Below are 229 nucleotides of genomic sequence, written 5' to 3'. Positions count from 1 at the left end.
GAAGAGGCTGCAAGGGGCTGGATTTATTCCCTGGAAAGACACTGACTCTTTTCACGTCTGGTTCTGTAACGGCCTCTTTCTCTCTTTCTTTCTTTCTCTCTCTCTTCCTTACGAAACGGTAAAAAGCTGAATATGACTCGTTGCTCGGGCAGATGTGTACGTGCCTGATGAAGTACACGTGTGCTGGGAAAAGTTTCCAGCCACACACTAAATGTTCTTTTTTCCTTCT

This window comes from Gambusia affinis, linkage group LG16, assembly GCF_019740435.1.
Source record: "Gambusia affinis linkage group LG16, SWU_Gaff_1.0, whole genome shotgun sequence".
In the NCBI taxonomy this organism is placed as follows: Eukaryota; Metazoa; Chordata; class Actinopteri; order Cyprinodontiformes; family Poeciliidae; genus Gambusia; species Gambusia affinis.
The sequence above is the reverse complement of the archived record's forward strand: the minus strand, read 5'-3'. Positions refer to the sequence as shown.